The following is a 6,000-nucleotide window of genomic DNA, read 5'->3' as shown; positions in this document are numbered from 1 at the left end:
CTCAGGATTGATCCTACTGGAGGCAGTGGTGGAGCACCATTGATGGTCACTCTATTCGCAGGTGATGGGTTGGAGGGACAGGTAACTGCATTAGAGAAGCAAAATTATTACCGTACTCTACACCCACCCTAATTGCATGCTACACAGTAATTTCGCTAATGGTAGTTTGTCTCGAAATTACGCCTACTCATGAAGAAACTTAGTATTTTCTGGGGCATGCCAGTGCTTGCAATAATTATATAACAATGGTAATGCATGGGTAAGTAGCTGAAGAAAAGTCTCTCAACAGAGATTCAGAGAAGATTGTCCTTGTCTCTTATACTTGCAAATAGGAGTAATAATCATTGGATCTAACTATCTACGAAGCTATCTTCAGCAACCAGCTTACACAAGAAACTGCTAAACCTTCTTGACAACTATAAACTGCTCGCTGACAAGTTTGCATCACTTCCTTGTGGGCGTATTCTTGAAGCAAATAGCCTATACAGGAACTTTCACTCAAAAGAAGCAGTGGGTCGTAATTTCGGACGTGGGAGTAATCTCGATAGAGTACAGTAGTAACGAGCGCAACTAAGACAATCATATGCCGTATAGCGGGTAATTTTTGGTGGACAAAATATTCGTGGTTTAGACATTTCGTGGATATTATTTTCGTGGTTGCTGATTGCACTGCAGGTAAAGGTAGTCAAGGTCGCTTCATTCGTGGGTAAAATATTCATGGTCAGAGCTTCAACCATGAAAACTACGAATATTTTGTTCCCTGAAAATTACCAGCTATACGGTATATGAACTAACCAATAGAAGGGATCATCATCATGTTGTCACGGCTACTGCCAACACAGTTAACTGCTCTGATGGTCACGTTGTAGGGAATGTTGTAAGAGATATTGAACTGTGCCGAGGTGGTCTCCACGGTGACTGGTGACCTGGAGAGAGGTGTTGGGGAAATGACGAGGATATACCTGACAGACACACCACCAGTAGAGGAGGGGGAGTCCCAGTCCAGAATAACAAGAGAGGAGCTGAGCTGGTTTTGAGTGGAGGATATTCTTGGGTTTAATGGAGAGGTTGAATTACCTATATATGCATGTGCAATAAAAGTCTATAAGTTTAACTGCATATGTGTTAAGATTAAATAGCTACTCACCAGCAACAGAGACAGTTGTCTGCTGTATTGCAACTGTAATACCATTTGAAGTGGTAGTAGTACAGGTAATATTGGTTCCTTCCAGTACAGACACTTCACTGAGGTTGATTAGGGTGGACGTCAGAGTTCCACCATCATTGCTTACAAGAACAGCCTCAAAACATGATCACTCCAGATCCAAATGTGTCCCTTCGACCAACTTGAGAACCAATAAAGAGTGTACTTTGAACTGACATCAACCCAGACTTCGCTGGAGGATCCACTTGCCATCTCAATACAGCGGCTGGCTTAGAGCATGTGAACAGAACTGCCTCTCCAGGACACGCCACACTGGTGTTGGACACTAATGAGGCCTCTGTTGAAATGGAACAATTTCAATCACACATGAAGCACAATCTTGTCATGCATTCATACCTCCTATCTGATAGCCAATCATCACTGCTAACAGAAGATGCTTGATCACCAACAAGTTCACCATTATTTAACAGGGCAAATTTAATAAAGTGCAAAAGCAAAATGTGACATCTTTACCTATTGCCTAGATTAGATCATACTTCTCCAGTCATGAGACAGTGGGTTTATTGTCAGTGTGGGTATACGAAAAAAGTTTAATTGAGATCTAATATTAACCTTGTGCTATATCTGCTATATCTATAAGAGTTGTCCTGAAGAAGTTTTCAAAAAGTAAAGATCGTTAATGAAACATTTGCTAAATTGCTGACTTCAGTAAATAGCTGTGGGCTGTTACTTAGTGTTTGTTTAGCCAGCTGTTGTGATCATAAAGGATACTGTTCTGTTGACAATAAAGATGAATGCAATCATGACCATTATTGATAAGTAAACAAACAGTTCGCAATCAAGATCAAGTAGCATATTTGATTTCTCAAAATATAAGCCTGATTCGACTGCAACTCAATGTGGCCTCCAGAGCAAGTTAGTCATTACAAAATCTCCATTGTCTCACTTGTCATAAACAAAATTGAAATTGAATGATTTGTACAATCGTAAACATGCATCCTTCCATAACCTCCACTTTTTAAGTTCTTGGTGATTAACAAACAACTATGAACTCTACAACAATCAGTACCCCCACAAACAGAACGCCAACACAACACCTCCAGCAGCCAACTATATAGCTAGGTCTAAAGGCAGCAGCCCTGCTACCTAGAGCTGAATAATAGATTATCATATGTGGCAGTGAATCAAAAGTCCCAGTCACGGTTAAGGAGACCACCCGCTATACTGCTGAATGCTGAGGTTTTTCATTCCCGTGTCTCCATTGCAAGTGACTGAATTAGGATGAGCATGGATCCATGAATCGTGACAGGAGGTATGTTGGTGATGGTCATAATTATGGTGTGGGACACACAGCAGCCGGCAGTAAAGAGGAAAATGATAATTATACTGGCTTACTCAGATTCAAAATTTGACTTCTATTCAACATTATAGTACATGTAGCTCTCAGCTCTGATGGTCACATTGTAGGGAGTGTTGTAGGAGATAGTGATCTGTGCCGAGATGGTCTCCACGGTGACTGGTGACTTAGAGAGAGGTGTTAGGGAGATGAGGACATAATTATGTACATAATTATAGTTGGCTGTTTAACAGACCTTCAGGAAGGAGGTGGTCCCAGTCCAGAGTAATAATAAATTATCAGTGACTGGATGTTGAAGTTGTTCACCCTCTCCCCATTTTCTCAGCTCCTCTGATTGATGATGTATCAGAATTGGGATTGTGTGTGTGGTTCACTGGCCCTCAAAATGAGGGGAGGATGTATAGACTCACACTAGCACAAGCCGTGAGAAGGGTAAGGGTGTGTTGTGTGTTATTTTTGTATATGACCATGAAATGGCTTACCCAGATCGTCAATTAAACTCTCTTGACTCATTCCAACACAGTTGACAGCTCTGATGGTCACATTGTAGGGAATGTTGTAGGAAACAGTTATCTGTGCTGAGGTGGTCTCCACGGTGACTGATGACACGGAGAGAGGTGTTGGGGAGATGATGAGGACATAGTTGACAGACACACCACCAGTGGAGGAGGGAAGGTCCCACTCCAGAGTGATAATAGTGGAACTGAGTTGGTTTAGAGTAGAGGATACTCTTGAATTGAGTGGACGTGAGGGTGCACGTGGATCTGCATGTGGGTATATTAATCACTTGTTCCACACTGTTATGTTACAAAACAAAGAGCAGTCAACTCACCAGCCACAGTGATGGTGAGAGGACCTTCTCGTGAGCTCACTCCCACACACTCCACCATAGTACCTTCTACAGTGGAGGCCTCAGACAGTGAGGTGAGAGTGGCAGTGAGCATTCTTCTACTGGAATCAGTGAGAACACCACGGAATGCCGGGTTACCTCGTGTCTCCTCATTGTTTACAGAAATCAAAGTGATGCTGAATATAGCTCCTTGTGGTGGAATGATGTCCCATCGTATGAAGCTACTAAGCAGAGTGCAGGTGAAGGTGACAGTGTCATCAGGACAGGACACAATAGAGAGAGATGTCAGTGTGGCTGAGAAAATTATGTGTTCCATAATTCTATAATTACGCGTGAAAGAGTACATCACTAGGAGTCCAGCGAGAAATCCAAGGATAGTAGATGCAACGAAAGTAGTAGTAACACCAATGGCAACATATATACATGTAGATTACTATATTGAAACATGCAGGTTTCACTGTATATACAGTCATTTATTATCCTAACTTCAATCATGATAATTGCTGTTTCAGTACCAATATTTATATGTATATGCTGTGATGCATTTCCTTTAGGACAAGTTTGACTTCTCTTATAATAATTGTTGCTTATTTTGTTGATATTTAAAACATGTGATGGTTTTAATGAACAGAAGTATTTGTGCTATTAATACGTAATCTATACGGTACTCAAACTTACAATCTTATAAGGTAGTTATAGCTATAGATATTATACATGTATTCTTACAATGTATATATGTGTTGGGTGGAAAACAGAATGCATGGTTCACAGTCCTACTGGTCCATACGCCTGGTTAGTGTTCAGTTCAATCTCCTCTTTAGGTGACACCTCTTCATAAACCGGACCAGCTGGTGGTGTGGGTCTTACGTTAGCTTGCTCTTCAGCTGCTGGGGAGTACACTGCCTTCCTACGAGAGCAAAGGTGCATCACTAGGAGTCCAGTGAGGAATCCAATGACTAGAGTCACAATGAAAGTGATAACCACACTGATAGCGACTGTTGCAGAAGTGGAGAACAAAGGAGCAGCAGTAGAAACTGTGAGATGGGATAGTATATATATATAGATAGCAAACAATTACAAAACTCATCACCTTCAGTCATAAGTACACACTTGATTTCCTCTGGCTCAGTGCTCCAGACTCCAGTATTAGTGCAAGTGATGGTGTTGGGTCCAGTCAGTGAGAGTCCATTGTCACACTGGTAAGTCAGCAGTGTTTCCTCCAACACTGTCTCATTCAACCTCTCATAGTCCACTATAGCACCATTGCATGGCTCAGCAGGTACGGTGCAGTTGACTATATGGACGGTCAGAAAATGACTATGAGTACATGTTTGTATCTCAATCAGCTCAACACGAGCATCCAATAACCTACTGGTGTCCGTATTAAGCTAATACAATATATTGTACGTCGCAGAAATTATAGAATGACCTTTTTGAAGAAAATATTACAAGGCCAAGCCAACTTAATTACATGCTTCACGGATGCAAGCGGGTCATTTGTGAAACTCTAAAAAAACCCAACGCCACCCACTCTAGAGGCTTATTTGTTATCACACTTACCAGTGTGGTTTGGGAAGCCTAAAAATTTTCCCAACTAACATTTCACCTGGCCTCTCCCTGCACAACAAGCTCCCAGGATTCTTCACCCACTCTCCCCTACCCTCCACATCAGTGCATGTGCTGGTCCTCACATCAGGGGGGAACAGTCCCTCGTCACAGCGATAGATGACCTGTAAACTCAGTGAGAAGGGTGGTGTCCCACTAATGATGTCCACACTACCTCTGGACGGTGCGGCAGGAGAACCACAAGCGACTTGGGGATCTAATGAGGTCAGCCATAATATAGAAACGATATAATACAATTAACACACTTGTAATCAGACTGCTGCAGTCAAAGGTCCCAGGGTCAGGAGACCACCCACTACTGCCACAGGTTGAGGTTCTCACTTTATTGTCTCCACTACAAGTGAAGGTGAGCATGGATCCACCAATAGTGACAGGAGGTGTGTTGGTGATGGTCACACCAGCAGCAGTAGACGGTGTGGGGCACACAACTGCGTTAAAAGTATATACCTGCATTGTTGTATAATTATGACCATGAAATGGCTTACTCAGATCCTCAATTAAACTCTCTTGACTCATTCCAACACAGTTGACAGCTCTGATTGTCATATTGTAGGGAGTGTTGTAGGAAACAGTTATCTGTGCTGAGGTGGTCTCCATGGTGACTGGTGACCCGGAGAGAGGTATTGGGGAGATAGTGACGACATAGCTGACAGACACACCACCAGTAGATGAAGGGGAGTCCCACTCCAAAGTGATATTAGAAGAACTGGGTTGGCTTTGAGTGGAGGTCACACTTGGGTTCAGTAGAGGTGAAGGTGGATCTGTTTTTGAGAAATACCCCCCCCCCCATTAGCATTAGTTTTGTTCTCACAATTTTGTATTAAGCCGTGTTAGTTGCAAATGTGTTTCTGGTCAGCCTCCCGCATGCTCATTTAGTGCCCGCTTAAAATGACCATTATTGCTGATGTCAGCCATTATTTAATGACGTCATCAAAAAACTCCACCCAAAAAGGAAGCAATTAGCAATCTACTGATTTTGGATCTCAGTTCATGGCTAGCTAG

The 6,000-nt window shown here is 42.4% G+C and overlaps 1 long non-coding RNA gene across 2 annotated transcripts in view; it reads right to left on the bottom strand.

Annotated features, from left to right (window-relative positions):
* LOC135347728 (uncharacterized) overlaps window positions 1-6,000 on the bottom strand; it is a 53,334-nt gene continuing 47,334 nt past the window's right edge. The window contains exons 1-4 of one of the 2 annotated variants that reach the window (XR_010398527.1): window positions 1,562-3,274; window positions 1,148-1,502; window positions 796-1,077; window positions 1-85 (exon numbers count right to left, since the gene is read on the bottom strand). This is a non-coding gene — a long non-coding RNA (uncharacterized LOC135347728). Of the gene's footprint in view, window positions 86-795; window positions 1,078-1,147; window positions 1,503-1,561; window positions 3,275-6,000 lie in introns of those variants that run through there. The other variant, XR_010398529.1, reaches the window with a different exon arrangement.

Source organism: Halichondria panicea, chromosome 1 (assembly GCF_963675165.1).
Source record: "Halichondria panicea chromosome 1, odHalPani1.1, whole genome shotgun sequence".
In the NCBI taxonomy this organism is placed as follows: Eukaryota; Metazoa; Porifera; class Demospongiae; order Suberitida; family Halichondriidae; genus Halichondria; species Halichondria panicea.
Note: the sequence above shows the minus strand (reverse complement) of the source record. Positions and strands in the feature narration are given on the sequence as shown.